General features: G+C 33.4%; 1 non-coding gene across 1 annotated transcript; it reads right to left on the reverse strand.

The window, feature by feature from the left end:
* Positions 1 to 351: 351 nt before the first annotated feature.
* Positions 352 to 458, reverse strand: LOC139856726 (small nucleolar RNA R71). The gene has a single exon (XR_011762186.1). It is a non-coding gene; the product is annotated as a small nucleolar RNA R71 (small nucleolar RNA).
* Positions 459 to 8,517: the final 8,059 nt, after the last annotated feature.

Raw genomic sequence — 8,517 nt, forward strand, 5'->3', positions numbered from 1 at the left:
CGAATGAGGGCTAAACGCACTGGCCAAGGTCATGCAATTACTCAACCAGACATTAATGCGCCAGATTATGAAATAAAAGGACAAATCCTACACATGGTAACTAATCAATGCCAATTTAGTGGTGCGCCGAAGGAAGATCCAAATGAACATCTTCGAACCTTTAATAGGATCTGTACTCTATTCAAAATCAGAGAAGTTGAGGATGAACAGATATATCTCATGTTATTTCCCTGGACTTTAAAGGGAGAAGACAAAGATTGGTTAGAATCGTTACCTGAAGGTTCGATTGATACATGGGATGTCTTAGTTGAAAAATTTCTTAAACAATTCTTTCCGGCATTTAAAGGCGTGAGACTTCAAGGAGAAATAGTTACGTTTACGCAGAAGCCAAATGAAACATTATATGAGGCATGGACAAGATTTGGAAAGTTATTGAGAGGATGTCCGCAACATGGTTTAGACACTTATCAAATAGTACAAATATTCTATCAAGGATGCGACATCACTACACGCAAAGACATCGATATAGCAGCTGGTAGTTCCATTATGAAGAAAACCGCAACTGAAGCTTACAAAATTATTGATAACACTGCTTCCCACTCACATGAGTGGCACAAAGAAAAAGATATCGTTAGATCATCTAAAGCAGCTAGAGCCAATTCTAGCCATGACTTTGATTCCATGTCCGCAAAGATAGATGCTTTCGAGAGACGAATGGAAAAGATGACTAAAGATATTCACGCAATACGAATTAGTTGTGAGCAGTGTGGAGGACCACATTTGACAAAAGATTTTCTCAGTATTGAACAAACAATGGAACAAAGAGAGAATGTTTCATACATGAACCAAAGGCCTGAAAATAATTATCAGAATAATTATCAACCGCCAAGACCAATCTACAATCAAAACCAGAATTATAACCGAAATGTTCCATACAAAAACCAACAAGGTCCTAGCAATCAACAAGTATCTAATAATACTTACAACCAGCAAAGACCTATTTTTCCAATTAAACCACCACAAACCGATGATAAAAAGACAAATTTAGAAGACATGATGTCGAAGCTAGTTGAATCTCAAACGCAGTTTTTCACATCTCAGAAACAAACCAATGAACAAAATGCTCAAGCATTTTGAAATCAACAAGCTTCAATTCAAAATCTGTAACAAGAAGTAAGCAACCTAGCAAGGTTGATAGGTGAAAGAAAACCGGAAAGTCTACCTAGTGATACAAATGCTAACCCCCGGAATGAAACAGCTAAAGCCATTACCACAAGAAGTGGTATTACACTTAAACCACCTGAAATACCTGTAATTTCTGATGACTCTACTCCTACTACACAAGAACCACAATCTGAGCAAGATAAGGAAACAGAACCGGTAGTTGAAAAGGTTAATGAAGATAACACAGTTAAGGCTAAGCCTTATGTTAAACCATACCAACCACCGCTTCCTTACCCGAGTAAAATGAGAAAAGAAAGACTTGACGCCGAGCAATCTAAATTCTTGGATATGTTTAAACAGATAAATGTCAATCTTCCTTTCATGGATGTGATATCAGCAATGCCAAGGTATGCCAAATTCTTGAAAGATCTAATCACAAATAGAAAGAAAATGGAAGAACTCTCGGCTGTTACTATGAATGCTAATTATTCTGCAGTGCTGTTGAATAAGATACCAGAAAAACTCTCTGATCCAGGAAGTTTCACAATTCCATGTTTTCTGGGTAGTCTTAGTTCAATAGAAGCATTGACAGACCTAGGTGCTAGTATAAATTTAATGCCATATTCATTATACACTAAACTAGACCTCGAAGAATTGAAACCAACACGAATAAGCATACAACTAGCAGATCGATCAGTAAAATATCCTTGAGGGATAATGGAGAACATGATAGTTAAAGTTGGTACTTTAGTATTTCCAGTTGATTTTGTTATTCTGGACATGGAAGAAGATTCTCGAGTTCCTCTTATATTAGGAAGACCATTTTTAAACACGGCTAAAGCAATAATAGAGGTGTTCGGTAAGAAACTGACCCTAAGTATAGAGGACGAGAGTGTTACCTTTTCTGTTGATAGAGCCATGCAACAACCGCAATCTGCAGATGATACATGTTATTATATTCAAACTATAGATTCACATGCAGAATTGTTAGAAGAATTTCCAGAATTACAAGGAACATGAGAATGTTCTTTAGGAGAAGGAACTGAACTAATTGATGAAGCTGAAATGTTAGCCGCACTCATGGCTAATGGATATGAACCAACAATAGAAGAAATTCAAATGTTAAAAGAAGAAGACAGATATCGATATAAATCATCGATAGAAGAACCACCGACATTAGAGTTAAAACCACTTCCAAACCATTTGGAATACGCTTATTTACATGGTGAATCTGAATTACCTGTAATAATATCGTCTTCTCCTACAGAAAATGAAAAATCTCAACTCATTTCTGTGCAAAAAGCTCATAAACCAGCTATTGCATGGAAGATTCATGACATTAAAGGCATAAGTCCTTCGTATTGCACACATAAAATCCTTATGGAAGAAGGTCATAAAACATATGTGCAACGCCAACGAAGACTAAATCCTAATATGCAAGATGTTGTTAAGAAAGAAATTATTAAACTACTAGATGCAGGTTTAATTTATCCAATCTCTGATAGTCCATGGGTAAGCCCAGTTCAATGTGTACCTAAGAAGGGTGGCATGACTGTCATCACAAATGAAAAAAATGAGCTTATTCCTACAAGGATTGTAACGGGATGGCGTGTTTGTATTGATTATAGAAAATTAAATGACGCCACCAGAAAAGATCACTTTCCCTTACCTTTCATTGATCAAATATTGGAAAGGTTAGCCGGGAATAGTTACTATTATTTTCTTGACGGTTTTTTCGAATACTTTCAAATTCCAATAGCACCCGAGGACCAAGAGAAAACTACATTCACGTGCCCTTATGGAACTTTTTCTTACAAACGCATGCCATTTGGAATTTGTAAAGCCCTTGCAACCTTTCAAAGGTGCATGATGGCAATTTTTTACGACATGATAGAAGAATGCATGGAAGTATTCATGGATGACTTTTCAGTCTTCGGTGATACATTTGAATCATGTCTAATTAATCTTGAACAAATGCTTATTAGATACGAGCAATCAAATCTAGTTCTTAATTGGGAGAAATGCCATTTCATGGTTAGAGAAGGCATCGTTCTTGGTCATAAAATTTCAAAGGAAGTAATAGAAGTGGATAGAGCTAAAGTAGATGTAATTACTAAACTTCCACATCCCACCAATATTAGAGGAGTTAGGAGTTTTCTAGGGCATGCCGGTTTTTACTGATGTTTCATAAAAGATTTTTCTAAAATTGCCACTCCTATGAATAAACTCCTAGAAAAGGATGCTCCATTCATTTTTTCGGATGAATGTATCAAATCTTTTAATATTCTTAAAGAAAAACTCACTAATGCGCCGATCATGATAACTCCAAATTGGAATTTACCATTTGAACTCATGCGCGATGCAAGTAATTTTGCAATGCGAGCCGTTTTAGGACAAAGGATTGAAAAACGATTTCAACCTATTTATTACGCTAGTAAGACGTTACAAGGAGCACAAACGAATTACACAACTACTGAAAAAGAACTCCTTGCTATTGTCTTTGCTTTTGACAAATTTCGTTCATATCTAGTTTTAGCTAAAACGGTGGTCTATACCGACCATTCTGCTCTTAGATATCTATTTTCAAAACAAGATGCTAAACCAAGATTAATCCGTTGGATCTTACTCTTACAAGAGTTCGATATTGAAATCCGAGATAAAAAGGGAGCAGAAAATCTCGCCGCTGATCATCTTTCTCGTCTTGAAAATCCTGAATTAGAAGTTCTAAACGAATCAGCCATACAAGATAACTTTCCTGATGAATATCTTTTGAAGATCGATTATAATGAAATTCCATGATTTGCAGACTATGCAAACTACTTAGTATGTGGATTCCTTAAAAAAGGATTGTCGTACCAAAAACGAAAGAAATTCTTTAGTGATATAAAACACTATTTCTGGGAAGATCCACATTTGTTTAAAAGTTATCCTAATGGAATAATCCGCCGATGTGTATTCGGAGATGAAGCTAGTCAAATCTTAAACCATTGTCACACAGGACCAACAGGAGGGCATTATGGGCCTCAACTCACAGCAAGAAAAATTTACGATGTTGGATTCTATTGGCCTACAATTTTCAAAGATGCACACCTTCTTTGTAAATCCTGTGATGCTTGTCAAAGGGCCGGAAAAATAAGTCAACGTGATGAAATGCCACAAAATGTCATTCAAGTATGTGAAGTATTTGACGTTTGGGGTATTGACTTTATGGGTCCATTTCCAAAATCTCATAATAATCTCTACATTCTCGTTGCCATTGATTATGTATCTAAATGGGCGGAAGCACACGCTCTCCCAACTAAGGATGCACGAGTTGTAGTCAACTTCTTAAAATGTCTTTTTGCTAGGTTCTGAACACCGAAAGCTTTAATAAGTTATCGGGGTACTCATTTTTGTAATAATAAACTTGAGAAAGTTCTCAAAAGATATGGAGTAACTCATAAAATCTCAACCGCTTATCATCCACAAACAAGTGGACAAGTTGAAAATACCAACCGAGCTTTAAAACGTATTCTAGAGAAAATCGTAGGATCAAATCCGAAGGAATGGTCCATGAAATTGGAGGATGCACTCTGGGCTTTTAGAACAGCCTACAAAACTCCAATTGGCACCACACCTTTTAAACTCGTTTACGGAAAAGCATGTCACCTTCCAGTAGAAATTGAGCATAAAGCATTTTGGGCTTTGAAGACATGTAATCTTGATTTACATGAAGCCGGACGTCTACGGTTAAGTCAATTAAATGAATTAGAAGAATTAAGACATGAAGCATATAAAAATTCGTTAATCTATAAAGAAAGAACGAAGAAATGGCATGATAAAAGAATCAGAAGTTTAAAAGAATTTAAAGAAGGAGACAGAGTTCTTCTTTTCAATTCACGATTCAAACTATTTCCTGAAAAATTGAAATCAAGATGGTCTGGACCATTCATAGTCAAAAGAGTTTTCTCATACGGAACAATAGAGTTAATAAATTCAAATGGGATTGAATTTAAAGTTAATGGTCACAGAGTTAAACATTATATACATGGTCCAATGGAAGTTGATAATGAAGTCAATCATAATTTCACCACTCAAGAAAACCCTAAGAATGAAAACATAAATATGTTATCAACAACATATGAAAAACTAAAATTGGAAGACGGGGAAGCTTCAAATTGGAGCGATGAAGAAGAATTCCTATACAAACCTCCCATTCCAAGAAACGAAGAAAAATGTGAACAAGAAGTTCAAGTAGAAGTGAAAGAAAAAGAAAAGATCACTCGAAAAAGGTTAACAAACCAACTCTACTTACTAAAGTAGGAGACCCTGGTGAATTTATCATTTCTTGCTTGCTTAATGATGGTGCTATGTATAATGGACTCGCAGATTTAGGAGCAGGTGCAAATGTTATGCCTCTTTCCTTATACAAAAGATTAGGTGTGGGTAAATTAAGACCAACCAGAATAGGTGTTCAATTATTTGATCAAACCATTAAACACCCGGTTGGAATAACCAATAATTTACTTGTTAAAGTGGGAAGTTTGACCTTTGTTGCAAACTTCATAGTTATTAATATGGAGGAAGACCTTGATATCCCTCTAATTTTAGGTCGCCCATTTTTAGCAACCACCGAAGTGTTCATTGATTTAAGAGAAGGTAGAATGACACTTAGGGATGGTGACAAATCGGTTACCTTTGTGAACCGATTATTTAGATCTCCACCAACCAAAACTGTTGAACCAATAAAAATGCCTAAGTGTGGGGAAGATGAAGAAATACCTAATGATGAACCGATAACAAAGAACCACGTTGTTGATACGAAATTAGATGAACCCGTTTTCAACTGTTCAACGGAGAAACTTTATAAACGGATTCAAGATGCTAGGATTAAGGGGAACTTTAAGTATGTAACCGATTAGTATCCAATTTTTCACCTAAAGAAAAGGCAATGTTAGTTGAATTTGTGAAAGTTACAGAGGAAATCAACAATTGGCTTGAAGCAAAAGTCAGAGATATACAAGTTGTTGATAGTCAAATTGAAAACAAAGTTAATCACAATTTCGACACCACAGCTAACTAAGTGTGGGGAGAATCAAGTCTTTTTAAGGATAATATATATTTCTGTTAGATTTAGATTTTCTGTTTTCGTGTAGTTCTCGAGAATGGAATCCGAATGGTCTTTCCCTAGCAGACCCTAAAGAACTAGTCTTCTCCATCCATTCTGAATTTTTATTTTTTTTAGATTTTACGAGATGAAGAATTCCTTTGATCTGAACCATGGTCTACTACTACATGCTATGATTACTAAACGTAATAATAACATCTTTCCGAGTGAACTAGTATCATTCATAAGAGGCAAAATGGACGAAGTAAGGAAAGAACTCAGGAAAGATCATCATAAGACACATTTTGGTAAAGGAAAATCAAAATCTGTAACAAAAAGAAGAGCACGATACCTTGAAAGATGTCATAAATGCGGAAAATGGTCACACGAAGGTAAATGTTCGAACAATCAAACATATTCAAATACCGAATTTGTTACTCTATGCAGAGAAGGACCGTTCATATGTTTAGAAGAAAAGTTATTGAAGAATCGAGGTTACGCTTATGTAGCTATGGAAAACCAAATCACACAACTCTCCTATGAGTCGGCTAAAGCAGGTCTCTGAGAATTCTATCTCACAGGTAAGTATGTACAGTTTTTATTTTATTTTATTTTATTGCTTTTAACCTTTTGATAATAAACGCTGAATCGTTCTCTATAAAGTATTAAATTGATATTCAATAAAATTAGGTATGCAAAACCGAAATTATTGATATCATACAAAAATTTATTACATCACTGCGAAATTTACCGTTTATTCTTAAGGTATAAATATCTTTAATCAATCAATCCAAAATATTTCCGAAATTCGTCAGGAGTAAAACTAGGTAATATAGCCGAAATTACTTTACCCAAAAGAGGGGTGTATATTTTTGATAATATTTGATTGATTAAAGTGGGATAAAAGACCAAAAAGATTTTTAATTTTATTTTTACCATATTTTTAAAATTAATATTGTAAATTTTTAAAATCAATATACTTAAGTTTGTAAATATTTTTTTAAAAAAACTAATATTTTCAATATAAGTTTATAAAATTAATGTATAAAAATATTAATAATATTAATATGAATTTTTAATTTTATGCATTTTAAATTTAAGTTTGGTGTGAATTTAAAAACAAAAATTTACTTTATTTCATTAAGTTAAAAAAATGATTTCTAAAATTCGTCGTGAGTTGAAGACTAGGTCGTTGAACCGAAATTGCTTCACCCGAGGGCGAGACGAGAAATTTTATTATCATTATTTTTAATTTTATTGATTTAAAGTATGCCAAAAACATTTAAAAAATTAAAAAACCCAAAAATCTTTGCTTTTAAAACAATAGCTTTAAAAACAACAAATTTTAAATTTTGTCGAGGGACGGACTAGGTAAACATACCGAAACTACCTAAAGTAAAAGGAAACAAAATTTTAAAAAAAATTATTCATTTAAATTATTTTAATAAATAAAGGTTTTATATAAAAAAATATAATAAAAATATCATGTATGTTTGTAGTTTAACTAATGTACAAAACAGGGTAAAACATCGCATTTTCAAAGACTGGCATTAAGTTCAGCAAAAGCAACTAATTTTGACGACAAGATGCAAAATATATATGAAATAACAACAGACGGAATGAACAAATGATGTGCACCATTTATGATTCAACACAAACAACAATATGTTTGGAAACTTTGATAAAATTTAATCATTTTTCTACGCTAATCACCCTCAATAATTTAAATTGTTACTGATTTCTTGCAAATGAGGGCATTGCAAGATCTTAAGTGTGGGAAGGGGTTAAATTCTTTCGGATTTTTAAAATTTTAAACACTTGGTTACCATTAAAAATACTAGTAATGCAGTAGTTGTATTAGAATCTAGTGCTCTCTGATAATAAAGAACAACCCTAGTCTTATATACTGACTACCCAATTCTAGTAAATTTTTTTTAAATTTTCAAATAAATGAATTCAAAATCATGTTTATACATATTTATGAACGATAAAACTAGGTGTTAATACCGAAATTATTGTTACCTCGTAAAAGACATAAATTGATAAACAACCCAAAATGCTTGAATTCATTTAAAATGGAATAGAGGAGAATAAAAAGGCAAAGAAAGGAAAATAAAAGCCAAGTGTGGAAATTTTTACCAAGTTATTTAAATCACATATCACATATTTTTGTACAAATAATTGAAGATACTTTTGTTTTGGACAATTTTATCAGTTTTACCCGATTTTTTATAATATATTTGAAAAAATGTGCCACTTGATTTAAA

This window comes from Rutidosis leptorrhynchoides, chromosome 6 (genome assembly GCF_046630445.1).
Source record: "Rutidosis leptorrhynchoides isolate AG116_Rl617_1_P2 chromosome 6, CSIRO_AGI_Rlap_v1, whole genome shotgun sequence".
NCBI lineage: Eukaryota > Viridiplantae > Streptophyta > Magnoliopsida > Asterales > Asteraceae > Rutidosis > Rutidosis leptorrhynchoides.